This window comes from Herpailurus yagouaroundi, unplaced genomic scaffold (genome assembly GCF_014898765.1).
Source record: "Herpailurus yagouaroundi ecotype Mexico unplaced genomic scaffold, PumYag 166, whole genome shotgun sequence".
NCBI classification, from domain to species: Eukaryota; Metazoa; Chordata; class Mammalia; order Carnivora; family Felidae; genus Herpailurus; species Herpailurus yagouaroundi.
The window spans coordinates 36,043,240-36,071,120 of record NW_024412407.1 but is presented as its reverse complement, the minus strand read 5'-3'; the positions used below and the strand labels follow the sequence as shown (position 1 = coordinate 36,071,120).

Sequence of the window (27,881 nt, the reverse complement as noted above, 5' to 3'; positions counted from 1 at the left end):
CCTTGGGGTTGGTGATGCGTTCCATCCCGACTCAGGTATGGAAGAGGGAAGAAGCGACACCTTGGCTCTTTGGCTTACCTCTGCCTCAGAAAACATCAAAGAAATGTTACTGAGTTATCACAAAAGACTGGGTTAATAATCCAGTTCATAACCACAGTCAAAACCAACAGGACGACCCTGCATTCTTGTTCTACAGTGCCAGTCAGGAACGAAGTCCCGATTAACGCCTCATGGCCAGACTTCTCTGTGGCTGCATGGCCGAGCCGGGTCCCTCTTCTGTGGGAAAGTTTCTGGAGCACTGTGGTAGGCAGGGAAGATGGCAAGACTTGGAAGCTTCCAGGCTGTTTCTAGCTGTGTAACCCCAGGCTGGGGAGAGGGCAAGTTATTTTATCTCTCTGCATTTCAGCTTCTTTGTCTAACTTGGGGAATAAAAAAACACTTCCCTTAAATCAGATGATGTATAGAATAGTGCCTATAACCCAAAGCAGGCGCTGAGTTTTTCCTTTGAGTCTATCATCATTACAAACTGGAAATTACTTAGGTGTGGTTCTGGCTAGCGTCAGAGGAAAGGCTTTGAGGGGCCTTTCACCCTCCACTTCTGTGATTTGTACTTAAGGAAGTTTTTTTCTGGAGCTTCTACTCTGTATCCAAGTGCCTGTTACTTCCCCACAGCTCCTGCTCGGCGTTTATGGAGTGCGTCTGTGAAGAGCGAGACTTGTGTTTGAGAATCAGTCACAGCTTGGTGGCAGCTTATGCCTGACTATGTCTTAGTCCTTGGGGATCTCCGGCAGGGGTGACCCGCGCTGTTCTCTGGGTCTTGTAGAAGTAGCCTGCCCTCTGTGCATCGCCTGTGTCACTGTCTATGCCTCTCACTCTGCCGTAACACACAGCCCCCATCGGACACAGGGCTGGTTGCTAAGTATGAATTGATTACTGTATTGTCCTTACCTGTGTGTCTGTGTCACCCACTAGAAGGTGACTCCTTGAGGACAGGGGACTTGTCTGCCACCAGGGATGTGCTTAACAGAGGCTTGTGAAATTGAATGCACTTCATTTTAGGGGAAGGGTTCCACGGGGGCCTTTAAACGTGGGACTTAAAAGGCATTTATGGTTTTATGTTGTAAAATACTGTACCAACTGGCCTGAAAGTTCTGTATTAAAAATAGTGTCTGTGTGGGGCGCCTGGGTGTCTCCGTTGGTTAAGCGTCCGACCTCGGCTCAGGTCACAGTCTCACGGTTCGTGAGTTCAAGCCCCGCATTGAACTCTGTGATGACAGCTCAGAGCCTGGAGCCCGCTTCGGATTCCCTCTCTCTCTCTCTCTTTCTCTCTCAAAAATAAATAATAAAACATTAAAAAAATTTTAAAACTAGTGTCTGTGTGCACTACTGACTATATTATACCCTGTCATTTGGCCTCTGTGCTCCACTGTCACATTTTTGAGTTTTCATTTGCGTGGCTCCCATTTCTTCAGAAATTGGGGGGGGTTTCTTTTTTATTTTTGGTTTGCCTCTTTTCTACTCTAGAAGCTTGAAATACAGGCCTATTTTCACAGTAGGTCTGGAAACAAAAGGCAGTGGTGTTGCCCCTTGATGGGGTGAGCCCCCAGAATCATCTTGAAAATGGGACTTAAATTTTAAAACGTTCTTCAAGAGTAGGTGACCAAGTGTTTCCCAGAAAGAATTAAAAAGCCAGAGTATCTTGCGGCAAACATTGTCCGAGTATATAGTCTACCCTCTGAAGCAGTAGAATTACATCATGGCTTTAAAGATGAAAGCAAAAATAGGGGTAATATAAAAGTGAGCTGCAGTCGTCGGAAAGTTGTCCTCACGTATCCCATGTGATTTTGTTTTACATTATTCTAAGCAGACTCCCCACGTTAGAATGGCAAATATGTGAGCAGAGACATAAATTAACTGGAAGAAAACAAAATAGACCTCTTAACTGACCTTTTTTTTTTTAATGTTTTTTATTTATTTTTGAGACAGAGAGAAAGAGAGAGAGAGAGAGAGAGAGAGAGAGAGAGAGAGAGAGAGAGAGACAGAGCATGGGCAGGGGAGGGGCAGAGAGAGAGGGAGACACAGAATCCGAAGCAGGCTCCAGGCTCCGAGCTGTCAGCGCAGAGCCCGACGCGGGGCTCGAACCCACGAACCGTGAGATCACGACCTGAGCCAAAGTCGGACGCTTAACCGACTGAGCCACCCAGGCACCCCTAACTGACCTTTCTTTTTAAAACTCTGACCTTGGTCTTTAGAAGAAAAGGGCAAAAAAAATTTTTTTTTTTTAAAGGTACCCTATTTAGTTTCAGAGGCAACTCTATGGGTTATGGCTTAATTAAGCCAGTTGCCGACATTTTGAAAATGTTTCTAGGGCTGGAAAAATCAAAGCTTGTTTAATGAGTCTTGATATAGCCAAAAAATTCAGGTAATCAGAATGTTCCATTTCCACAACTGTGCTCCCTTTAATTCAGATTGCGTTGACAAAGACGGGGAAATAGAATGGTCCTCCCAGGGAGAGACCTCACTGTTGTGTAGATAACCTACTACCGGGCAGGCTTTTGCTAGAGTGAAAATACTGTTATGGTCAAACTAGTTCGTACTACCCTTGTATTTGTATGAAACCTTAACAGTTTACTAGTGTTAATGTCTATAATTAATCTGCCTTGTTTAATCAACACAGGGCCCCATGCTGTTCAGATGGGGAAATTGATTCGGGGAGGCCAGGGCTGGAGGTTGACCAGCAGAACCTGCACTTACATTAGGTCTTATCTCTCCAAGTTCATTCTGGCCCGGGGTGAGGCTGCTGGCCAGGAGGTGAACGCCAGCATGTGCCAGTTAGTAAGCAGTTTTCTGACAAATCCAAGGCCAAGGGAAGTGAAATAACTTCTTGGTTCCCCTCCGTTTCTTCCCATCAACCCCCTGTTGCCTTCCACCCCTGTTCACACCCACCCTTTCTGCCCACACCACCTCAGCCGCCTCTGCAGTTTCTCTGGGAAGCTAAGGAACTCTTTGTTTGTGCAGTAAGGGTTTCCTCACAGGAAATTTCCTGCGATGGAAACTCCGGGGAAACTTCCTGTTGGTTAGGACACTGCAGGGGGCTGATAACGTGAACCACTTAAACCTCCAAACCTCAGCTGCCGAGAAGGATGGGTTGGCCCTTCCCTGCTTTCTCCGAGCCTGGGAGGGCATGAAACTACAAGTGTACAGAAGCATCAAGAGGTTCGGGCACATGTTCCAGAAGCTAAAAGCTTATGCCTGTGATCAGCAGGTTCTTCTAGAAGATCAGCTCTCATGGTTCAGTGGGCTACTCAGGTTTCTAACAAGCCTGGTACCTGCAGGGCCATTCTGTCTGGAAGTATTAAGAGGACTCTGGAAAGTGTAAGAGGACTTCTGGGTTTAATTCTTTCTATATCACTTTAAAACATGTTTCTGTTACTCTTCAATGTTATATGTTTGTGAGTGCTGCAAACATTTATTTTCAGCTGTCACTTAGGGACTGGGAATTGTAACCAGTCTTATCATTGGCAGACACAGTTGACTATGTTACGTGATGTGATTTGCTTAACACCAAGCGTAAGTCATCTGGGGTGTGTACCACAGGGCGACCAATCTTGAGCCACAGCACAAAATTATCCAATAGGCTTTATGTTTGCTTGACCTACTCTGTACCTAGAGTGGAATATTTTGTTGTCTGCTGGCATTTGAACAAAGGTAATTATTCCTAAATCATCTCTTGGGGTTGAACTTAGCTTTGAGTATCTCCAGTGTTGGGAATTCTGTAGGTTCTCCTGAGCAGCTCTCTTAGCCCAAACTCAAGTTTGGCCTCCTACTTAGCCTGAATTTTCCTTAGTGACCTCTAGACCCATTACTATTCATCCTGCCCTTGTTGTACAATAAAAATAATTGACCCCTGACCTCTTTCTGTTTTCGTATCGGTAGACGGTTACTTGAAAGATGTATCTTAATCACTGGATTTCCCCCAACGCAAGTCCATTCCTCTACAAGTTTCTTAATAGGTATTGTCTTCCTGGTTTAGGTGCTAATGTGGCCTTCATTTCTAAAGTGCACTAGATTCGATGCAAGTTTCTACCAGTCTCACCTCCCCAAACTTCTGCCACAAGCGGGTGCTCTTTCTTGCTTGCTTTGTAGGAATGATCATTCTAGCATTTGAATAAATGATTCGCGCATACTCTCAGGTGGGGTATTGTGGCTGTATTCTTGGTCCACATTGCAAATTAGGGAAGCATACGAGAAATAACAGTTAGCCAGGAAGAAATTTGTAGCTGATAAGAAGCCTGTCCCTTAAACTCCTGGAAGACAGAAACCATTGTTCATCTTCGTATACACAATATTTTGTCATTGTTTTGCATGTAGTCTCCATACATGTTGGTTGACTGACTGAGTCCTAAAAGTCAAAAGAACAGGTTTTTGGATTTATTTTGTTCTTAGAATGTGTAAGAGTTGCAAATTTTTGGAATTTATTTGTGAGGACAAGCTGTCCTCATGAATTGAGTATTGATCTTCAAAATGGCGAGTCACCAATAACGAATGATGCTGCCTATAATATACTTACAAAATCTAGGGAAAATACCTTTGTAAAAATGCCTTGGAATAAGCTTTAAATATGGAACTCCAAACCAGTGATTTAATTTGGGACGAGCAGAAGAAAAATAGGGCCAATCTAAGTGTCTTGCAGTATGACTTACTTCTGATTTTATATTTGATTTATTATTATAGAATGGGATTAGCCGGAATGTGTCATAAATAAAGACCGTCACTATAAACACCAATTAGCACCATTTGTCTACGTAAGAATAATTGCCATTTTCAACCTGCTCTCGCTTTAAAATAGATCACAGTGACGTCATAATACCTATAGACTGAACCAAGATGATATTATCAGTAGTAGTAGCAGAAGTGCACCATGGTCTTCGTCAAGGGGACTTTCTGCTAAGGATCCTTATCTTTTCTGGAAGTCTGGTTAGCGTACTAGAAGGACCGGGGCTGTGGAATCTCACACTAATTTCTAGTTCTCCTTTTGCTGTTCGGTTCATTCTCTCAACAGATAATTTATTATATGACTACTAAGTATATATATGGGGTACTAAGTACACATCAGCGACCAAGACAGACATGCCCCTGCCTTCGTGTTGCTTACAACGTCATAGGGGAGATTGAGGCTGACCAGGAGTTAACCCCAGCCATACAGTGCACTCCCCACACAACAAGGAGAATACTCTGTTGTAAAATAGAAGCGACGTGGTGCCATTTCGCTGCTGCAAAACCTCCAGTGGCTTCTAGTTACATTTAGAAATATTCTGAATTCTCAGTGTGAACCACCAGGTCCCGTTTGATCCAGACCCCGTCAACCTCTCGAACCTCATCCTGTGCTACCTTTTGTTCTGTTCATTTCTCTTTAGCCAGACGGGTCTTGCTATTCTTAGAACTCTCTATGATAGCTCTTTCCAAAACCGCACCTTCCCTCGTTCCCCTTCCCCTTTACCTTGTACCGTTTTCCTCCATAGCACTTTCCGCCACTTGTAATTTTTTAAAAAGTTGGATGGCAACTCTTAGATGTTTATTCAAAACGTTGGCCGTCCCGTGTGCACAGGTGGGGCTTGATGCCTGTTGAGTCCAACTCCGGTGGTTCAGTTGGTTGATAATTTGGCCATCTCGTGGGAGGCCCCAGAAGTCTTTTCGGGGAAGTGAGTTTGCCCCAGAAGAAATCCTGTGGTCTCCTGCTTGTAAGGAACCAAGCTGGGAAGAGGCTTGAGCTTTTATCATTCATTACGCAGATTTCCACTGCATTTCCCTCTATTCTCCTAATCCTTGATCTCTGCTGGACCCGGTACTCTGACTCAACCTGATTCAAGCAAGCAAGTGTTCTGTCATCTACTAGGAGCGGCGGCCGCTGAGCCGAGGAGAGTGGAACAGACTCACACCACAGATCCTTTTATCGGTAGCCTCTCCTGCTCTCCTCCTGCTTTCAGAGGACCTTGGAACCTCTAGTTTCTGAAGTTTTTGGAGCTTGTCAGGAAGAACGAGCCTGTTTCTTAGTGGTGTCTCCCCCTGCGGGCAGGTGGGGTCTAGCTGTTGCGCTCTGCCAGATCAGATACCCGTCTTTGATCTGCGTCCCCTCCAGAATTTTGTGCACCTCTCTCCACAGCCTTCTCCCATCCTCTCTCTTTGTGGGTTTGTACCTTTCTTATTCCTCTGCTGTGGTTTAGCCACACCTGGGACAGAAGCAGGGATAGACACACACACGACTCACGCGTATAGTTACCCTTGAAGGGGAGGGCACTGATGCGGCACCACGGGGTGTTTTGAAAGCCTAAGGCACAGGAACTCGGTCTAGTCTACAGCGTACATGTAAGAGGCAACTTAAAAACTCAGTGGGAGTTAATGGGGTAAAGAGGAGGTAGGATTATCTCTGGGAAGGGGAAATGGGGTGTGCGAAAGCCCTGAGACTAGAAGATTTGGTCTTCCAAGGATGGAAACCCAGGCAACTGACGTTTGGTGAATTTGCTGTGGAAAACCACAACAAGGGGAAAAGCTGGTGAGGTAGCCTGAGCCCGTCATGTTAGAGAGTCTGGTCTGGGTCCCAAGAGCAGCGATCGGCCATGACTGTTAGCTGTGTAGCCTTGGACATCACAGAATCTTGGCTCTTCTTTTGTAAACCAGGCACATAACCTCGACCTCATAGAGTAGTAAGCACTAAATGGCGTTATGTATATACTATGTCAACTTAGAGTCGTCATACTTGTTTGCTGAATTTGATCTTTTGGGACATGACATGTCACTGTAGCCCCTCAGTAGAACAGTGCAATCAAAATGTCAGGTTGAGAAATAATCTTCTGAAATCAAGTAAGTGAAAGGAATCAAGTGACAACCAGTTGAGTGGTCTTGTTCTGGGTCCCAAAAGTCCAATAACAGAAGAGTGTCAATTATCCACACTCCAGACGAAGGTAGACTTGTAAGATGGTATAAAGTTGAAAAGGTAACAATTTGAGGGGTGCCTGGGTGGCTCAATCGCTTGAGCGTCTGACTCTTGGTTTTGGCTCCGGTCAGATTCTCGTGGTCTGTGAGTTCGAGCCCTGCTTCAGGCTCTGTGCTCACAGTGCAGAGCCTACTTGGGATTCTCTCTTTCCCTCTCTCTCTGCCCCTCCCCTGCTCATGATGTCTCTCTGTCTCTCTGTCTCTCTCTCCTCCTCCTCTCTCTCTCAAAATAAATAAATAAATAAATAAACTTAAAAAAAAAAAAAAAGATAAGAATTTGATAGTATTCCAGCTGTGCTCCGAAACTAATACTGCGTGAAGATCGATTAAGCTTATCAGTTGGTAGCTGGAGACTATAGAGGAAGCAGGCACCAAAGAAAGGTGGCGGATGGCTCTACCCATCTTTGTCCTATGCCACAGTTGATGACGAAGCAGTTGTCTTAGGTTTTCACGTAAAAAAGTTCCCTGTGCTCGGCAACATGCTAAACACGATAGGTAATAGATGAGGCTCTTGTCCTGAAGGATCTTTTAAGCTGTAATACATTTTCACATGAGTTGTATCATCTTTATTATTTTAAAGCATTGGCCGGAGAGTTGCACCTTCAGTGCAAGGATAAATTAACAAGTTTCAGGGCTCTGATCTTAACAACACATGTACATGGTGTTCGTCCTGCCTGTTGCTAGCCAGCACCAGAGAGACTGATGAGCTCAACTCTGTGAACTCACCCTTTGAGCCTGGAAATCAGCCTTCACTCATGACTTGACGTTTCTGAACACGCTGATCACTTCTTAAAGGAAAGCAGTGATGCTTAATAGTCACTTGATGGTATCCCACCAGTTAAGTCAATAAGGAGAATTGTCATGTCGGCCAGTGGTATTACATTTCTAGAATCTGTTCTGGGTTTTAAAGACGCAGGCAGCTTCTGAAGCCCACCAATTTAAGACTGCCAGGTGAGTTTTGGCTATAACGTTATCTATAAATAGGCAGCGTGGTTCCCATGCGATTGATGTAGTTGATGTAATTGTGTCGCCTTTTACAGCTCAGTAGAAATTACTTGTAGTTGTAAATTGTAGTAGAAGCAGGCATCTACTTCGTTTTGATCTTCAGAACCTCAAGGAAAATAAATGCACACCAGGGAGTCTGTGGATTTTGATAGCTTATTTCAAACATCATTTTTTAGTAAGCACATGCCGAAATGTGTAGTGGTAGAGAAAATTGGTAGAGTGAAGAAAAGCACAGACAGATTCACGTGGGCTTTCAATGAACATGTATATGGCTGGGCTTCCGGTTAGGAAACAGTGGCTCTGGGTGGAGCCTCTAAGTTTGCAGGGCTCATTAGGCATGAGCGGGAGAGGCTCAAGGCTCTTAGGTTGACAGCTATACCTCGAAACTGCAGAAATGAAAAGTTTTTCATTTCTGAGACTGATGGAAGGTGGATGAGAAGGAAAAGACTGTCACGTAGTAAAATAATATGTAAAGAATAACCAAATGATCCACATTAGGTTTTGCTCACTGGCAGGCAGGAACGTATCATATTTAAAAAGGGTGTCTTTACCTAAATGTACCTATGTAAACTAACTACCTTCCCAACGAAACAGGATGCACCTGTCTAGAGGTATCTTTGTTACTAGAGCAATGGATATTTTATTGGGCTGACAGATTTTATTTCCGTTTTAGAAAACATAATGGTAATTGGTATCAAATCGCCTTTTCTCTTGCCCCAAGAAGTGTTGCAAAAACAGGACTCACTTCGTGAACTTGAGAAACCAGTTATTTGACCTACATTTTTCGGTACCTTAGCACATTCTTCTAAAGTAATAAGAGCACGTATTTTTCCCTTTCATACCCTGCAGCCCTGTTCCCCAATTATCATCGGTGATAGGCCCACCCATAAATCAATGGAAGGGTCATGAAAGAGAAACGTAAAATTCACTTGAAAAAGAGTACCTATAAGGCATTCCTAGAATGTTCAATATGAGTCATTTTTTTTGGCAGCGAAGTTAATTGTCCTCAAACATTTGATCACAGGGATGGCATACCGTAGTTGGGTCCAAGATCTCCTCTATGTGACAGGTACAAGGGGAACGGAATCTGGCCGCACAGACCACTGTTGCCATATGAGTAACTGCAGCTTTAACACGAATTTTGTATTTTTCTCGACAATTCCCATCACGCCACCCCCACCCACCCGCCACCCGTTTCCCCCATAGGATACAATGGGAAGAGAAAAGGACCTGACAAAGTATGCTAGAAAGCTACACTAAAGAGGATAATAGCAGGCAGTAAGATATGAAGAGAAAATAATAGAAGAGTGTAGGTGTGATGTGGTGATTTATAATAAGAAATATATATTTGGTCTTTGTCCCCATTTCTGGCATAGAACTGAAACGCTGGAATTTCGTAAATGATGAGGGAGATGGCTTCTTTTGTTAAGTCAATGAGGTGAGGTGACTTCCGGAAGCGCAGAAGGATGGGAGCTGGTTGCCAGTGGAGCCACCCATGTGATTAGAGGTTTGGAACTTTCTGTTCCACCCCCAACCCTCGCGAGATCAGTGACCAGCGTCCAATGACTGAACCAGTCTGACCGATGAAGCAAAGCCTCCATAAGGGGCACCTGGGTGGCTCAGTCAGTGAAACGTCTGACTCCTGGTTTTTGGCTCAGGTCATCATCTCATGGTTTCGTGAGTTCCGAGCCCCTCATGGGGCTCTGTGCTGATGGTGCGGAGCCTGCTTGCGATTCTCTGTCTCCGCCTCTCTCTGCCCCTCCCCCGCTCGCACCGTCTGTCTCAAAATAAATAAATAAACTTAATTTTTTTTTTTTTTTAAAAACCTAGAAGAAGAGGGTTGAGAGAGATTCCAGGTTGGTGAACACATGAAGGTGCTGGGAGAAAAGTCCTCCTGGAAAGGTCACAGGAGCTCCATGCCCCTTCCCCACACAGTGTCCTACTGGCTGTCCCTCAGTTATATCCTTTTATAATAAACCAGTGATCTAGTAAGTAAAATGTTTCCTGAGCTCTGTGAATGGCTCTTGCAAATTAATCGAACCAAGGAAGGGAGGGGGTTGCGGGAACCTGCGATTTTGTAGCCAGTTGGTCAGAAGCATAGGTAATAACTTAGGCTGGTGACTCACATCTGAAGTGAGGTCACAGGGTAGTCTCGTAGGACTGAGCCCTCAACCTGTGGAGTCTGATGCTATCTTTGGGTAAATGGTGCCAGAATGGAGTTGAATTCTTGGACACCCTACTGGTGCCCAGAGAATAGCTTGGTGTTGTGTCAGAAGTACCTTCCCCCACCCCGACCCCACCAACACACAAGTTGGAATTGGGTCAAGGTAGCCGAAAGAGCAGGATACCCACAAAAACGAAGGAGTGCTGAGAAGAGGCAGGATGAATAGAGAAATGTGATTTCAGGAAATCATGCATAGCTGGATGATCTATTTAAAAATGTCAGGAAGTGGGTGAAAGAGAGGCTGTAGGTAAAGGGATGACAGAATTTGTAATGGTCAGCAAGGAAGCAGGAGTGGATAAGAAGGAGGAAGACAGTACAGTAGAATGAGAAGGAAAGACACAAAATGGATATAGGAGAGATACTGAAGACATGTGAAGGCAAAAGCAGAAAAGAAGATGAAAGAGGAGAGGAATGAAAATAAATAAAATGAGAATTAAATTTCTGATTTGTTCATCCATAGCTATATAAGAAGTATGTAGTCAACTATTGATTTTCTGTCTAATGAAGAGAGTGGTATGGATAACCCAAAATAATGGATCCTTTCCAAACCGTTAGCACATTTTGACTTGGGCTACATTTTAATAATTACATTGAAGTATATATTTGACTCTGTGTGTGTGTGTGTGTGTGTGTGTGTATTGTTTTAAATTTTTTTAGTAAAACAGAAACCACAAGATACATAGTTGATTGAGGAGAACCAGCTCTTTATCCTACTGTAGTTCCTTTCTGCTTCTTCCTTTGAGCTAGGAGAGGTCCACACCTGCAGACGTCCCATAGTCCATAATTAGGTCACATCCCCACCCACCACCCTGCATAAAACCCTAATTTGAAAAATTTCCTGAAGTCTGGGGAGGAAGTAGAGCGTCTTACTTAAAGACTTCAGTGAGGGGCGCCTGGGTGGCGCAGTCGGTTAAGCGTCCGACTTCAGCCGGGTCACGATCTCACGGTCCATGAGTGCGAGCCCCGCGTCGGGCTCTGGGCTGACGGCTCGGAGCCTGGAGCCTTGTTTCCGATCCTGTGTCTCCCTCTCTCTCTGCCCCTCCCCCGTTCATGCTCTGTCTCTCTCTGTCCCAAAAATAAATAAACGTTGAAAAAAAAAAAAAAAGACTTCAGTGAGCTGAGCCTGAGCGTGGGTGGTGAACCCCAAACCTCTTCTGGTTCCTTCTGGACTGTGGTGCTCCAGAGAGAGAATTAACATAGAGCTTGAAATTGATGTTAAGGCACCGTGTCTCAAGTAGAAAACCCTTGTGGGTAAACCCGTGAAGAAAACACTGCTTTACTTCAGCGCACAAAAGACCAGTAACTCAAACACGTTTTCGAAGACCTATAAAGAGCTGGGGGTGCTTAGGAGTGAAGGGTACATGTGTGAGTAGCCGTGTCTTTATCAGTGACTCAATAGCTCAGAGCCAAGCATCTTTGTGCCACAAACCATAGTTTCTCAATGTCCCAGAGGGAAGGAAAGCGTAAGTATGAATTAATATAAGACAAGTCACGGTAAAACAAAAATACCACTTGTGTCTTGAGATTCTAGTTGGCAAGACCCAATCTAAAACATACATGACTGTCACCATTAGAAAGATCCACACATTGGGTTTTCCTTTCTCTTTCTGATTAGGATTAACCTGGAAAAATGGATTGCGTCCACCTTTAATAACCTACACCTTCTAGAAGATTAGAAGTTGTTATTTTTTTTTCTTTGATGCTGCTTTTATAGATGTATAGTAGGACTTCTGAGGTTAGATGGACATTCCAGGTCATGTAGTCTATGCCTGCTAGATGCAGGCATTCTACCTGTGGCATGGCTGAGTGACAGCCATACGCCTTCTGCCCAGACACTTCTGTGGATGTGACCTCAACTGCCTCTGAGGCCGTCTTGCCATTTTTAAATAACACCAGTTGTCAGAAAGCTCTTTAAACTCTTAGATATGTGACATTTTTTTAAAGTTTATTTATTTGTTTTGAGAGATAGCACAAGCAGGGGAGGAACAGAGAGACAGGGGGAAAGGGAGAGAGAGAGAGAGAGAGAGAGAGAAAGAATCCCAAGCAGTCTCCACACTGTCAGCACAGAGCCCAATATAGGGCTCGAACCCATAAACCACGAGATCATAACCTGTGCTGAAATCAAGAGTTGGATGCTTAACTGACTGAGCCACCCAAGCATCCCAGATGCATGGTATTTATTAAATCATCCATCATTGTAGGACAACAAATAATTGGTACCCTATGCTTTTTCTTCTCCAGCTCTGACCATTGCCCAGGTATCATTTATAATAGGAGTTCAACCTCGATCAGTCTTTCTGCTTTTACCTCATGCTCTGGTTATATCTAGATTATGGGACTCATTTAGAATCTAACTAAAAATGAGAAATCCTCTGTCTCTACAAATATAAATCTTGGCAATCAATAGAAAAAGGAAAGGAGGTTTAGCAAAAACTGATGATAATTCCAAGAAGGCAGTATCTTTTGGAACATTCTATGGTGACCCCACCACTGGAGCTATCTGCTTACCTCTGGTTGCAGAATTTCCAGAAAAGACTTGCTGCCTTCAGAACACTTTTGGGCCCTTCCTTTTGTGCTTGGATTTCTACCCTTAGTGGTTTATTCCTTCAGCATGGATTTTTGTAAAAAAAAAAAAAAAAAAAATGCCGATAGTCCGGGAGATGGACCATTAAGCTCTGGGTGGTCATTGCACGTAAGTGTTAATCATTTTTATATCTCTTCCTAGAAGTGTGTTTTAATGGCATGGAGGAGGGTGCAGAACTGAGAGGAAACAGGGACGTGTGGTTCACTAGGCACAGGTTTCTGGGTGGAAAAAAAGAAAGGGGAGCATTTCTGTGTGCTTGCGGAAGACCCAGCACTTTGGCGTGTACAATTTGCACAGCAATCCCTGTGAGTTGAGATCTGCCTTTTACGGATGAGGAAGTTGAAGACAGGAGATGAAGAGGTGTCCCACCCAGGCCATAGCTAGTCAGGGTCACGACTAGGGTTTATTTACACCACAGCCGCCTCATCTGAAGCCTGCGCTCTCTTATTATTCCGTGACACCTGTGCCATCATCAGAGGGACAAAGCACAAGGAACTGGAACGCCGAGAGGAAATTTGCCTACTTCAGAATTTTGCGCAAGGCTAACCCTGTCTAAAAGCGTCACTTTGGGGCGCCTGGGTGGCGCAGTCGGTTAAGTGTCCGACTTCAGCCAGGTCACGATCTCGCGGTCCGTGAGCTCGAGCCCCGCGTCGGGCTCTGGGCTGATGGCTCAGAGCCTGGAGCCTGTTTCCGATTCTGTGTCTCCCTCTCTCTCTGCCCCTCCCCCGTTCATGCTCTGTCTCTCTCTGTCCCCCAAAAAATAAATAAACGTTAAAAGCGTCACTTTGAAATCCGGTGCATGTGGCAGTAAAAATGTCCTAATGCCAACTGATTTTAAGCCTTGGAGTTCCTCTACCTAAAATTCATAAAACACTGTGACATAATTTGCAACGAGGTGTTTGTTCACAAGGAGACTTTCTCCACTTGTTCCGAGTGCTTTTTATTGCTTCCTTATACGTTATCATAGATTTTCATCCCTTCGTGGAGTAACGGACGGTGTTCACACTCTAAATGTGAATCTTGCACCAGCCTTGTGTTATTAGCAGAAAGCCGGTGAAGACCAATTGTGAGGTCCCTTCCATCCCTGACTCCTTGCAGGATTTTGGTCTGACGCTGTTACACTAAATCCTAGGTCTCCTTAGGGAATGATGCAGGTATAATTCTCAGGTGTCCCCCCCCCCCCCCCACCGCATTTGCAACCAATGCAGCAAAGCCCCTTTAACCCCCTCCTCTCATGGCTACTCACTCACTCAAATACATGTAACGCTTGTCCAGGATTATTTCCTGCCCCTCGTTCTGGTACTTTTGGGAGAGCTTTGGGGGTACACAGTCTTCAGGTGAATTACTCCATCATCGAGAGAGGATCTTCTGGAAGGCAGGTCTGTTCTCCCCCACTCAGTATTCTTTCACAGCAACCACAAAACCACACTTTCTCTATTAAGTACACATTCCTGGGACTATAACAAAAGGCTTCTGTGAGCTTGAAAGCAGCAGGGGAGGGTACAACATGAAGGACTGAAGATTTAAAGGGTTTCATTTCTTCCTTGCTGGAGACTGTATTGTGTTTGAATGCAGTTTGGAATCTGTTTCTCTACCACAAGGGGAAAGAGAAATCTGCCCTAAAGCTGCACAGGGACCCCGACTGGTCTTTATTCTCATAGCTTAGTGATTTCCTGCCACCCCAGCGAGTGAGCGAGCAAGCAGGCACAGGGGCTCCCTGACAGTCATAGGGGGGCCCCAGGAAGCCCGGCTGGGAGCCCATGGGGACTGGGCTCTGAGCCCACAGCCTCAGTTCACCGCTGTGAACGTCTTCCCTTTGCTGAGTGGCTACCCAGCCAGGCAGTTTTCTCTAGCCCGAGCCCGCAGCCACAGCTATCCTGCCCTCCCAGGATGGTGGATTCATTGTTTTCGAAGTGATGCAAGGAATCAGAATTTTCCATCCTTCCCAACTGGGGAGAATTGAGTTCTACAAAGAAAGTAACCAAGTGAGCTCAGCCGGTTGAGCGTCCAACTTCGGCTCAGGTCGTGATCTCACGGTTGGTGGGTTCGAGCCCCACATTGAGCTCGCTGCTGTCAGCGCAGGGTCGGCTTCCGATCTGTCCCCCTCTCTCTCTCTGCCCCTCCCCTGCTCACACTCTCTCTCTCTCTCAAAAATAAATAAAAACATTTTAAAAATTGAAAAACAAAAAATAAAAGATGCTTAAAAAAAAAAAAGAAAGAGAAAGTAATGAGCTTTAAAAACAAAGTCCCCTGGGGTGCCTGGGTGGCTTTGTTGGTTAAGCATCCGACTTCGGCTCAGGTCATGATCTCGCGGTTCGTGGGGTCGAGCCCCGTGTGGGGTTCCGTGCTGATGGCTCAGATCCTGGAGCCTGTTTCGGATTCTGTGTCTCCCTCTCTCTGCCCCTCCCGACTCGCGCTCTGTCTCTTGTCTCAAAAATAAATAAACATTTTTAAAAAATCGAAAGAAAAAAAAAAAGTCCCATTCCCTCCCTTCCGCTTCCAGCCCACCCCCAAGGGCACACCGTCCTATTCTGCATTTGAGGGAAACCTCCTTCTCTGCCGGATAGTGCCAGGCGCTGAGAACAGCGGGCTTGGCTGTGCCACCAAAGCTCTTGTTTTCTCCGTAGCAGAGTTAATGTGGCCATGACTCAGAATTGTGGGACCCCAGACACCAAGGAAGTGAACTAACGTCTTTTCAGCTCACGGTGGACACATAGTCCACAGAATAGGTTTCATGCTCTAATGAAACAGCACAGAAACTCTGTCCTTGGTGGCTAAGGGGTGTGTGGTGAGATGCTGCTCCCTCCCTCTCCTGCTCTCTTCCCTTCCTTGCCCCCTCTTTTTTTTTCTTTCTTCATGTCAGAGCTGAGAACTCTAATTCCAGCCCAAATTCCTTTGAGCAAAGGTCCTCCTGAACCATGACCTTGAAAAGATTTCCTCTTGTGATATGCCCATCCGGACTCGCATGTTGTTCCCTGGATTTAGGAAAGGCTGGAGAAATCTTCCACTCCATTTAAGGAGAGCCTGTATGGTTAGTGGATAGGGCCTCAGGCACAGGATTGCGACAGCAATAATGCAAAGAGAGACGCCTGCAAAATAAAAACTTAATAACGAAGAACATCGTACAATTATATAGCACCTGTTTTTAAAAAAAGACAAAATTCCACTGAGTAAATTTAGAGATGAAATTGCCTTTATTCAGTGATTCATGAGTTGGACAGCATCCCATGTAGCAGATAGAAAGGAGTTCCGAGAGCAGTACAAAATGGAAGGCTTTTATAGCCAAAAGGGGGCAGAAAAAGGAAGTTTCTGTCTAAGAGTGGGGTGTTTCAGCAAGGCTACCTTCCTCTGGGGGAAGGCTGAGGGTCTATCGAGCAGATTACCTCACTGGTGCTGACCAGACCGTTCCAGACGGACTGGTTAAAAGTCACAGTCCTGGGCGAGGCCGAAACTGCAATTAAGTCCTGGTTTGCTGTCGGGGGTACAATTGACTATATTGGAGCCCTGCTGTTCCTCTTTTTTTTTTTTTTTTTTAAATGTTTCCCCCGTTTTGATCAGACTCTCCCCCTGAGAGATGTGATGAAAATGTAAGGCATCCGTGCCCGTCTCAGCTGCCTCTCTGTAGTTCTTGTGGCTTTTACTGATCCTCTGTATCATCTTCACAGGTCAGGATATTTTTTTGTTGAATCTCTGTGATTCGCACAGGTCACAGGTTCAGGTTCACATTCTTTTAGCCCGTCATTCTCTTGGTTGCTTTGACTTTCCAGTCGGAGGGAGATCATTGGCCTGGTGGGTAGCAGCTGCAAACATGCATTTAAAGCTTTTGAGAAGGTACAGCGTGCCAGTGTGACCGCAAAGAGTTTGATAAGCTGGATAATTCACAGCGTTTGGAGCACACTTCAGAGCCATGGGCTCTGAGACCCAAACCAATACAAGTCAAGTAAGTCAAAGAAAGGTTTTGTTGAAGTTCCCTCTTACAGTCATGTGGCTTGCTTAGGGACCTTATGTGATTGAGTTGCGTTGTCCCCGGAAGTATTAATTTAGGTATAGCAGGTAGTATTTGCCACAGCACAGACACCTCCTTGCTCTACTGAAAAATAATGAAGGGCTAGCCTATTATCAAGAACAATTTTGGTTGGAGAGCCTAAGGATTTGGGGAGGCAGGGGCAGCTATTGTCTTAGCAGTGGATTCTGAAATATTTTCAAGAGTCAAGGAAAGGTTCCTGATCGTATTCCCATTTATATTTACTCCTGGGGCGCCTGGGTGGCTCATTCGGTTGAGCGTCCGACTTTGGCTCAGGTCATGATCTCATGGTTCGTGGGTTCGGGCCCCACGTCGGGCTCTGTGCTGACAGCTCAGAGCCTGGAGCCTGTTGGGCTTCTGTGTCTCCCTCTCTCTCTGCCCCTCCTCTGCTCATGCTCTGTCTCTCTCTGTCTCAAAAATCAATATAAACATTAAAAAAAAAATTGTATTTACTCCTGACCAGGAAAGTAGGACCCTGCCAAAGGAAGCAAACTCTGAATCTTGGAAGCCTCCTAAAGGTCCTTTCTAACTTGACGATGTAAATTCAGGGGAGTTGACCGAACAGGCATTGCCCTGTTAGGCTCCAGCCAGGTATTCACAGGCTCAAGGGGAATGATAACCACCACTGACAGGGTTAAACCCCAGTGGGACCAAAACTATTCCCATTAAAATGGTGCTGTTCATGGATTCACTCACAGGGATTGTTGCATTTGCTCATTCAAGCCACAGGTCAGTTAGGTTTTCCGCACATCTGGGAAATAAATCTCCTAGCCTGAAATAAGCAGTTATTCTCAATATCTTGCAAAGATGGGCGCGGCTGCTAAGATCTTTTTGTGACCGGAGGCAGATCTGATTTGGATAATCATGAGAAAGTGGGGGCACAAATATAATGCAATTTATGTAGATATTTGTGTCTAATTAGGTAAATACAGTTTCATGGGACAAAGGTTAAAAAAATGGGCACTGGTTTTCTGGCCTTAAGAGTTGAACACAATAAGAGACTCTTAAGCGGGGCGGGGGGTGGGGGGGTTGTCAATTAAAGCTTGTGGTGACATTGAGAATAGATGAGAAGGTCATAGGGAGGGACTAGGAGGTCCCTAGCATTATAGATAGATTGAAATCCTTGATGACGAATCCAGCAGTCGGAAAAGTTACTCCCTTATCTGTGGCCTGGTAAGTACAGTTACTGGCCTTATCTTTCCAGGCCAATGACAGAATAAAGGAAAAAAAAAAAAGAGAAGGAGAAAGAGTTGCATGTTTCAAGTATGAAGTCTTGATCAGTGTCTTGGGTGGAAGCAATCTACCTTGATGTCCGCCACATGGGAGGCCTCCAGTGTCTGCACGGGACCACATGTCAGGCGGAGCCTTCGTTAGCGGTGACATGTGTGTCTGAGGCTCAGTATCTGCTAGTTTCATGCCAGTGTCAGTGGTCAGGAGTACTTGGTCAGGTTCCTTCCAACAGGGTTCAAGAGCTGTCTTCCTGGGATGACGTTTCCAGAATATCCAATCACCAGGCTCCACACTGTGACCATCAGGATTCCATGACCTGGGATCCAGGAAAGCTTCTTTAACCTGTTGATGATAAGCCTACGCATCAGTCATTAAAGACACAGTAACTGGTTATACTAGCCTGAGACAACAAGGGACAGCAAGCAGAAACATGACTGTTTCATGTGGGGTGAGTTTATGTCTCCCAAAGTGGATACTGTAAACAGTCATCGAGGCCAGAGGCCATACCTGAGATGGGTAGTTTTAGCAAGTTTAGAGATTTTTAAGTTTGAGGACCCCATTAGTTCTCCCGACCTTGCCTGATACTTGAGGGTGATAAGGACAGTGATAATTCCAAAAAGCTCGTAAGGTTTTCATCAAGGCCATGTGATTTCACCAGTGATGTGGGGGCCTCGATCACTGGAGATTGTGGAAGGTATACCCCAAGTGGGGAACAAATCTTCTGACAACTTCTTTGCCGCTGTGAGGGCATCAGGGGAAGGCTTCAGCCCATCCGGAACACATACATGCACTAACAAGGACACATTGATAACCCACAGTAGGTGGCATTTGAATCTGTACCAAAAGGTCCAGCGGGAAGAGGTTTGGAACCTGGGAACAAAAATAGTTTGACCAGTATGGTGGACCTGACAGGCCAGGCACTGGTGGTAAGCTGTTTTTACATTTTTGGAGAAGCCTCCCCACAAATGTTTATTTGCAATTTGAGTCATCTTAATTGCTCTGTGGTGGGTGAGAGTGCAAAAAAAAAAAAAAAAAAAAGAAAGCAAGAAAGAAAGGAAAATGGGGTTTGCCAGGGAGCTGGGAAGAACCAAGTGGCCATCTCGGGTTTCCCATAACCCCGACTATTCATTTCATCCACAACCATTGTTACCCACCATGATTTCTCTGATTCGGGAACAGACTGTTGCCATGTTGCAAGGACATTACGATGGCAAACGTCTGGCCAGAAAGGGCCGTTTTTTGCAGAAACAGAACAGACTTCATGTGCCACAACCTTCACAGATTCTGTTGCTGCTGCCTTTGCCTACAAGTCAGCTAGAACATTTCCCTGCTACTTAGGTTGTGTTTTTAGTTATGAGCCTTAATCTTGATGATAGCCACTTCAGAGGGCAAGAGAATAATAGCATAAGAACGTCAATTTACTTATTGTCCATTTTTTTATTGGTGTCCTTCTGGATATAAGGAAAACCCCTTTGTTTCCATAACATCCTCAAATCATGGATGACCCCAGAGGCCTACCAGCTATCAGTGTGAGTATCGAAGCTTTGTCCTTCTGGTAACTGGCACCTTCCAGTAAGAGCACAGAGCTCTCTCGGCCTGTTGGGCTGATCAAGCTTGTGAGAGCTTACCCCTTCCAGTAGTTCATGCTGGGTAGTAATAGCATAACCAGCCTGGAAAATCCCTTTCTCAATTTTATAGTATGACCCATCAAGAAGCACAATGAGATCAGGATTAGTCAAAGGGATGTCCCGTAAGTCAGGACATGGTGTCACAAAATGGATCATTATCACCTCCAAAATCATCAGGCTCACTTTTGTCAAGAAGAGGTAGTAACATAGTAGGATTAAGAATGTTGTAGCATTTGGGCATCTGGGTGGCTCAGTCGGTTAACTTCTGACTTCGGCTCAGGTCATGATCCCGCAGTTTGTGGGTTCAAACCCCGCGTCATGCTCTGTGCTGACAGCTCAGAGCCTGGGGCCTGCTTCGGATTCTGTGTCTCACTCTCTCTCTGCCCCTCCCCTACTCACGCTCTGTCTCTGTCTCTGTCTCTCTCTCAAAAAAGGAATGAACATTGAAAAATTGTTCTTAAAAAAATGTAGCATTTAAGAGGGAGATTAAGCGGTAAAAGCAGAAGATCTCCTAGGAGGTTGGTCTTCTTGCAGAAAAATGTTGAATCCATTCAGAGTTAAGAAGACTTGGGGCAGCGAGTGGGGTTTGTAAATAAATGTCACTTCCTAGGGTTAAATGTGCTGGGGCTTCTAACTTTGCAGCTGCAGCTATAGCCTAAGACAGTTGGGGTCGGCCTGCAGGACAAGTCAGGTTGTACGCTATAATAAGCAATAGGCCTATGTTTATTGCCATGTTCTTGCATGAGCATTCCCAGGGCTCCGTATCACTTACATGCACAAATAAGGTGAAAGGTTTCGAATAGTTAGGTAGCCATAGGGCAGGTTGTTCTTACAGCGCCTGTTGTAGTCTTATAAAGACTTGCTCGTATTTATCCTCCCAAGGAAAGCGTTCAAGTACTAAAATTTTAGTAAGTTCTTGAGCGGGGAAGCTAACAGAGAAAAGTGAGATACCCATAGTCTGTAACAGCCAGCGAGACCTAGAAATCCACAAAGCTGTTGCTTGGTTGTGGGCCTACAGAATTCTTGAATTAGCTCAATTCTTTTTGGAAACAGCTTAGATCATGACTTAGGTAATGAATAAGAGATCATTGTAATTTTTCCTTAGAGACTTTACGTCCCCTGTCAGCTAACTGTTGTAGCAAATAAGTGGAATTCTTCATGGACGCTTCTTTGGTGACAGCATAGCAAGAGATTGTCTAGGTATTATAAAAGGGTCAATTTCCCAGGGAATTGGACGGTCCTTAAGTCTCGGTGACATACTGGGGAGAAATAATAAGGGGCCTCAGTGAAACCCTTTAGGCAAGATGGCCCAGGTATATTGTCGATTATTGCAAGTAAAGGCAAATATTGACTGTTGGGCCCTACAGGGCTGCCAAAAAAGGCTGGCACTTGTGACAAAAAGGACGTGGGGGTTCGGAACAGCTGGGAAACCGGGAATAACTTTCTCGTTAATAGCTCTCAAGCCCTGGACAAATCGCCATCCCCGTCTGTTAGGTTTCTGGACTGGCAAGAGCCGAGCCTTATGGGAGCTGGTGCAAGGAATGATTAGCCCCTGGCCGATTAGGTCTTCGGCTGTTGCTGTGAGGCCTTGTATGCCCTCAGGCTCTAATAGTTATTGAGGCAATTTGGGAAGAGGTTTAGTTACACGCTCTGCACTTTTTATTCTCCCGATGTTAGTATTAGAAGTAGCCCACGGATTTTTCAGGCACCTTGATTAAATCGGGGACTTCTGTTGAAATTCTTCCTTTTCTATGTCAAGGACAGACTGTAAGGAACATAAAAGATCAGGTTCAGGTTGGTCAGGGAACTCTAAGGTGAAGTCTCCATAGGAGGCAACACATATTAGCCCTTTTAACTTAGAAAGGAGATCTCTACCTAATAGATTAACTGGGGCTGGATCACATAGCAACAAAGGAATGTTTTTCAGTGAAAGGTCCCAGAGTCACGTATACAGGTTGAGATAGAAACTCTCTATGAATTTGCTAAGGTAACCCCGCCATGGAAACTTCTTTTTCACTTTGAGGGATTTGTTGTCCTATGAGAGTAGGGTTTTCAAGTAGAAAGCATCTCTTTGGTATCTGCCAGAATTTGGGAAGGTTTCCCTTTTTTTTTTTTTCTTTTTATCTGAGAATAGTTGACACACGATGTTACATTAGTTTCAGATGTACAGCTTAGTGATGTGACAGGTTTGTACACGACGCTGTGTTTACCGTAAGTATAGGTACCATCTGTCCCATTACGTCACGATTACAGGATCATTGACTGTATTCTTTATGCTCGGCTTTTTATTCCTGTGACTTACCCATTCCATAACTGGAGGTCTGTATCTCCCTCTTCCCCTCACGCATTTTGCCCAATTCCCCCACCGCCTCCCTTCTGGCAAACCATCAGTTTATTCTCTGGGCTTATAGTTCTGATTCTGCCTTTTGTTTATCCATTTTTATGTCTTTAATGCATTTTGAGTTTACTGTTGCGTGTGGTGTTAGAAAATAGTCCAGTTTTATTCTTTTGCGTGTAGCTGTCCAGTTTTCCCAACACCACGTATTGAAAAGACTTGTTCCCATCGTATACTCTTGCCTCCTTTGTCACAGATTAATTGACCGTATATATGTGGTTTATTTCTGGGCTCTCTCTCCTGTTCCATGGATCTATGTGTCTGTTTTTATGCCAGTACCATACGGTTTTGGTGACTACAGCTTTGTAGTGTATCTTGAAATCTGGAATTATGCTTTTAATTTCAGTTTCTCCTAGGCTCTTTAAGGGGAGCCTTGGTATAATCAGTAGGGATTACCCTTGGAGTCCTGTCAACCCTGGGAGGGACCCATCTAGGACCCTCCTTCAGGGGCCGATATGGGGGTATTTGAGTTGATGTGGAAGAACGTGTATAGGACTTTTGAGGACAACCTCTTTTCCAGTGTCCTAGATGATTAGAATTGAGGCATCAGTTTCTGGGTCAGTGTTTTGATAATGGACCCTTAGGAGGTTGCAGTATGTGGGGTTGCAGGTGTTATTTTAGATCTCTGGCCTTGGAGCTATTGTAGGTGTAAGGCCAGTAGCTTGGCAGACTTTTTTTCTATGGTCTTGCTCCAAAGTCCTTCCGGAAATGTTCAGCTGCGGTCACAAGTTCGGCCAAACCGGCGGCCTCCCATCCTATCTTCTGCCTTTTATGAATCCACTAGTCTCAGGAGATGATCCATTTACAAATAGCACAGCTATAGCTGATTGGGTGAGCTTGTTTATTGCGATGAACCCAGAATGCTGTATGAAGAGAGCTTCTAGACAGACTTTAAAGCCTGCCACAAGTTCATATTTCTTATGTTTGCATGTTTAAAGGAAGACTCTAAGAATGGTTTTTAAAAAATCAGTTGTGGGGTGCCTGGGTAGCTCAGTCACTTAAGCATCCAACTCTTGATTTCTGCTCAGGCCATGATCTCACGGTTTGTGAGACTGAGCCCAGTGTCGGGCTCTGTGCTAACAGCACAGAGCCCGCTTGGGATTCTCTCTCTTCCCCCCCCCCCTCTCTCTCTCTCTCTTGGACCCCCCCTCCCCCTGCTCTCTCTCTCTCAAAATAAATAAACAAAAAAAAGTATAAGATCAGTTGGTAGGGATACCTGGGTAGCTCAGTTGTTTGAGCATCTGATTCTTGATTTGGGTTCAGGTCATGATCCTAGGGTTGAGGGATTGAGCCCTGCATTGGGCTCTGTGCCAAAAGCGGAGCCTGCTTAACAATCTCTGTCTCCCTCTGCCCCTCCCCCTACTCTCATGCATGCATCCCCCCTCCCTAAAAGAAAAAAAAAAAAAAGATCAGATGCTGTATAGTGAGGTTTTGCCAGTCCAGGAGGACGCCATGTTGAAGACTGAGGATCTCGAATATCATCCTTGGTGTTTTGCCATTTTGCTTCCTGCATCCATTTTGGGGTTTCACCAGGTCCTACCAGCACGTGCAGAAGCTGATCTGGCAGCCCGGGGTCACAGGACTCAATAATGCCTCTAAATTCTTCAGAAAACTTAGGAGTATCCTCCCTAGGCTTAGGAAGCACTTTAACTATGGATCTTAATTCAGCCTTTGACCAAGGAGTGAAATATCTAATAAGGATCACCTGCAATCTCAGATGGTTTGTATCTTAAAAGGTAACTGTTTAATACTCTTTGGAGTGGAAAGGCAGTTCAGATAGAGAGTTAGTAGAACATGAGAACTCAGGTAAATGAGGGGAGAAGAGAACAGGAGAGTCACGTCAGTCTTGCTGTCTTTTGTTTTAGGTACATCTTGTGTCTTTAGTTTTTCATTAGCCTTTTGCGGTAAATTTCGTAACGAAGCAGCTTCGGAATCTTGAAGCCTTTTCGAAACCGCCGCATACCAATTAAAATAGGTATCCCATTCTGTGTGTTTCATTCAGGAACCCTTGTTTCCAGCTGCACTTAAGTGAACAATCTTGTCTAACTGGAACGTTCACCATAATGGCCACTGTCACCGTAGGTTGTTTTTGGCGCGATTTTGCCGTTTTTCTAGATATCTACAGCATCTCACACTGTAGTTCCCAAACATAAAATAAGCAGATGTGACAGAAGGTGGCATCCCTGTCTCTTTAGTATTTAAAGTTTTTGTGTGTGTAGATTTTGGTTTTTTTTTTTTAACATTTATTTATTTTTGAGACAGAGAGAGACAGAGCATGAACGGGGGAGGGGCAGAGAGAGAAGGAGACACAGAATCGGAAGCAGGCTCCAGGCTCTGAGCCGTCAGCCCAGAGCCCGTCGAGGGGCTCGAACCCATGGACCGCGAGATCGTGACCTGAGCCGAAGTCGGACGCTCAACCGACTGAGCCACCCAGGCGCTCCGCTGTGTGTGTGTAGTTTTTGTTTACTTGCTAAGGCTTTGGGCCTCTGGGAGTCAAGCTAATACCTGAGAGGTGTGTGCGTCTGGGTTGGAAATCACGTAGTGTTTTACAGCGTATCTCACTGCACGGAAATTTTCTGGAGATTGGCAGAAAACCCACCGTCAGTCTAATTCATTCTATGACCAACTCATCCTAATGTGGAAGTCGTCGGCTTAGGTGGTGAGCACTTAGCTTTTAAACTCTAGACCCCTGCCCACCAAATTGTTGCCTTTTTGGCTTCCCAGATCCCCTTTCTCAATAGCCTTTATCTACACGAAACAAGACAAACAAACATGTGGACTTTAACGCCAGGAGACATCACTGTGGCCTGGCCAAGAGAAGGCCTTGCACACGCCACCAGCGGTTCCCAACCTGGACCTGGGGGAAGTGGGGCAAAGACTGAACCAGCAAACCCCAGAAATGAAGACTGTGGACTGGACTGGGTTTCCAAAATGGGGAATTGCAGACGGGAAAGCCAGTTCGATCAGGAGCTTGACTCAAGGAGAGTGGAGCTCAACAGAGAGGAACCTCTCTGTGGCCCTTGGAAATGGTGAGAAAGACGGGACTCAGCAGGGTTTGTGGGTACCACACCTATATTTCTCACTGTCCCCGAAGCTGTTGGAAGGCTCCCTCAGTCCCACCACTGCCACTAAATCGGTTAAAACACAAAATTCAACTGAGTAAATAAAGATCAAACTGGCTATTCATCAATTCATAAGTTGGCCAGCATCCCATGTAGCAGATAGAAAGGAGCTCTACAGGGCCACTTGGGTGGCTCAGTCGGTTAAGCATCCAACTCCTGATATCGGCTCAGGTCGCGATCTCACAGTTCATGGGATCGAGGCCGTGTCGGGCTCTGCACTGATGGTACAGAGCCTGCTTGGGATTCTCTCTTTCCCTCTCTCTCTCTCTCTCTCTCTCTTTCTCTGCCCTTTCCCTGCTCTTGCTTTCTTACTCTCTCAAAAGAAATAAATATTAAAAAAAAAAAAAAAGAGGTGTACAAAATGGGAGGCTTTTATTACCAGAAGGGGCAGAAAAAGGAAGTTTCTGTCCTTCTGTCCAAGAGTGGGATCTTTCAGCAAGGTTATCTTCCTCTGGGGGAAGGCCGGGGGTCTATCGAGCAGATTACGTCACTGGTGCCGACCAGGTCGTTGCAGACGGACTGGTTAAAAGTCACGGTCCTGGGAGAGGCCGACACTGCAATGAAGTCCTGGTTTGGTATCAGGAGTGCAGGTGACTCTACTGGAGCTGTGTTGTTCCTTTTTCTGTTAGAACACATTCTTCCAGGGAGTACCAAGCATTTCCTTGTAAATTCTGCCCTGTTCTCACAGAGCATGAATTATTTCCTAGAATTGACTTAGGCTCTTTTGAAAAAATGCATTCATTCTTTTAGCCATCCTGATCCCAGTTACAGTAAAATGTCTACTATCTGATTTGCTGTGAATCTGTAAAGCTGTTATTAACTGGCACATTCTGTATGTCACCAGTACCGGGACAACTGATGTTTATAATGGTGACCGTGAACTTCTGTAAGATCCCGAATTACCCGCTCAAGAACCAAAGAAAGATTAAACTGTATTTATTTATTTTTTTTTAATTTTTTTTTTAATTAATTAATTAAATATTTTCTCTTTCTCCGGGAGCCCGGATGGCTCAGTTGGTTGAGTGTCCAACTCTTGGTCTAGGCTCAGGTCGTGATCTCACAGTTTTGTGAGTTTGAGCCCCGGCGTCAGGCTCCGTGCTGACAGTGTGGAGACGGCTTCAGATTCTCTCTATCTCTCCCTCTCTGTCTTCCCCTCCCCAACTCACGCTGTCTCTGTCTCTCTCAAAATAAATAAATAAAAAACTTAAAAAAAAAAAAAAGAAAATATTTTCTTCTTTCTTCATATTGTTAACCAAACCTTTAAAAAAAAATAATTTCAGTATTTGGGGTCTAAGCTACAGCTGATTAAGTCTCAGACCTTACAGGGAAACGAAATTTCTTTTTCAGAGCAGGTGTGGTGGGCATGAAATATCATAAATAGAGTTGCCAAAGTGTGGGACAGATATACCCAAACACTCGCTGTTGTTGCTCTTTAAGAGTGTAGCCCAGGGGGGCCTGGGTGGCTCAGTCGGTTGAGCGTCCGACTTCAGCTCAGGTCACGATCTTGCGGTCCGTGGGTTCGAGCCCCGCGTCGGGCTCTGGGCTGATGGCTTGGAGCCTGGAGCCTGCTTCCGATTCTGTGTCTCCCTCTCTCTCTCTGCCCCTCCCCCGTTCATGCTCTGTCTCTCTCTGTCTCAAAAATAAATAAAAAACGTTTAAAAAAAAAAAAAGATCGTAGCCCAACTTCATGAGGCATACTGACTTGTGCCTGAATGTGTCCTGAGTGGTACGCACACTTCCCTGAGTTGTGCCAGGGTTTGACAGCAAGATCCAGAGACCGACAGTAGTTTGGCATCCACGTCACGGTGGCTCAGGTCAGTGGCCCTCTATACAGAGCCGTGCGCCTCTCTCTCAGGTTTTGTGAGCTGTGGTTTCTATCCTTTTCCTTGAAGGAAACCTTATCCAGAAACATAACTGTATGTTATGAAACAAGCCAAGACACCGGAATGCTACAGGCGTGCAGGAGAGGGGTTAGTAACAACAAAATGCACTGCGGGGAAAGAGATGGGAGCAGAACACCCCCTGCCCCACCGCCTCTGCCTGGTACCACGCAGGAGGCTAACTGGTGTAGCCCCAGTTTAGGGGCAGGGTCCTTGACGCCACTTCTGCAGGTTAAGCTCAGGGAGTTGAGAGCTGGGGCCCCACAAGAGCTAAAGGAGGAGGAAACACAGCCTAGAACAACCGAAAAGGATGCGCCCGCTCTCTTGGGCACCCATCAGTTCCCGCGCTTATCACCTACTTATCATTTAATGGTGCCGTATGGTAACGTCAGAGAACCTTCACGTTCATGGCTTCATCTGAGCTCATAACAGCCGTGTGAGGTGGGCATGAAAGAAACAGTGACTCCCACATTCCAGATGAGAAAATAAGCTCAAAGACGGTGAGTGCTGTCGCTAAGTCCTATCCAAATGAGGCAGGCTTGGACAAAGCCTTCTAATTCCTTGTCCGTGATTCCTTGATGCCCATAATTCCCTGATACAATACGGTCACCCTTTAAGGTGAATGGTCCCCCAGTGCTGGGTTGAAAACAGGTGGAGGAGTTTTGAGATGACCTTTGAGGACACTGACCCATGGGGCCACCTCTACTTTCGGAGCTCAGTGGGTTAGACAGACCTTGGGCCAGAAGCAAGAAGACCTCAATGCGAAGCTCAGACAACTTTGAGCAAGCCGGTTAGC

General features: G+C 45.3%; 1 protein-coding gene and 2 long non-coding RNA genes across 4 annotated transcripts in view; 2 read left to right on the top strand and 1 right to left on the bottom strand.

Moving 5' to 3' along the window:
- Window positions 1-27,881, top strand: part of ETV6 (ETS variant transcription factor 6) — a 260,671-nt gene that overhangs the window by 155,028 nt on the left and 77,762 nt on the right. The window lies entirely within an intron of this gene.
- LOC121038927 (uncharacterized) lies at window positions 229-19,275 on the bottom strand. Its single transcript, XR_005794572.1, has 3 exons — window positions 18,901-19,275; window positions 2,598-2,601; window positions 229-239 (listed from the first exon to the last, which is right to left on the bottom strand). It is a non-coding gene; the product is annotated as an uncharacterized LOC121038927 (long non-coding RNA).
- Window positions 17,205-26,618, top strand: LOC121038928 (uncharacterized). Its single transcript, XR_005794573.1, has 3 exons — window positions 17,205-18,896; window positions 24,435-24,439; window positions 26,608-26,618. It is a non-coding gene; the product is annotated as an uncharacterized LOC121038928 (long non-coding RNA).